The sequence below is a fragment of the Eurypyga helias genome, unplaced genomic scaffold (genome assembly GCF_000690775.1).
Source record: "Eurypyga helias isolate BGI_N326 unplaced genomic scaffold, ASM69077v1 scaffold22725, whole genome shotgun sequence".
NCBI lineage: Eukaryota > Metazoa > Chordata > Aves > Eurypygiformes > Eurypygidae > Eurypyga > Eurypyga helias.
In genome coordinates, this window is record NW_010251091.1 from 299 (window position 1) to 978 (window position 680).

The following is a 680-nucleotide window of genomic DNA, read 5'->3' on the forward strand; positions in this document are numbered from 1 at the left end:
TTGAGCGCCTTTGGAATGCTCTCCGAAAGCTACAGGCACCTCCTGCAGGTACGGCTTTGCTGCTCAGGGAGGTGGGCACAGCCTTAGTGGTTGCGGGAAGTATTCCCGCTGCTAGCCCTGGCCCTTAAGGAACGGGCACGTAACTGCCAGGGGGCAGCACCCGCCGGGACGACTCTTGTTCCTGCAGCCGGGGCTAGCGGACAGAACCGGGCAGCCCCCGAGCCCAGGTCAAACGCCCTCTGTGCTGCCGGGCTGGCTTTGGCCGTGCCCAGTTGCTTCCTCGCGCGGTCTCGCGAGCCACTGGCAACACTCGGGATGCTGCAGGAGGCAAGTGTCCACATAAACCTGAGCCTACAGTGTTTTTCCAACATCCCGCCTCCCAGGATGTGCTTGGGACCTCCTGTTGGAATACCCCCCTCCTCAGGTGGCCCTAGGAGGTGAGGCTGCTGGGTGCAAATCAGCCCGACCGTGACAGCTGATGAGCTCGTACCCGTCACGGGGCGCTTCGGCGCGCGCACGCACACACGGCTCTCTGCGGCCAACTTTTATTTATCCGCCAGCAACGCGTTACACCGCCCCAGCCGTCCCCATCTTGTTGGAACGAGCCCGGCAGCACCCTTCAAAGGTAACCCGCCCCTAGGCTGGCTCAGGAGCCGCGCTTAGGTTGGCTTTCGCGCAGG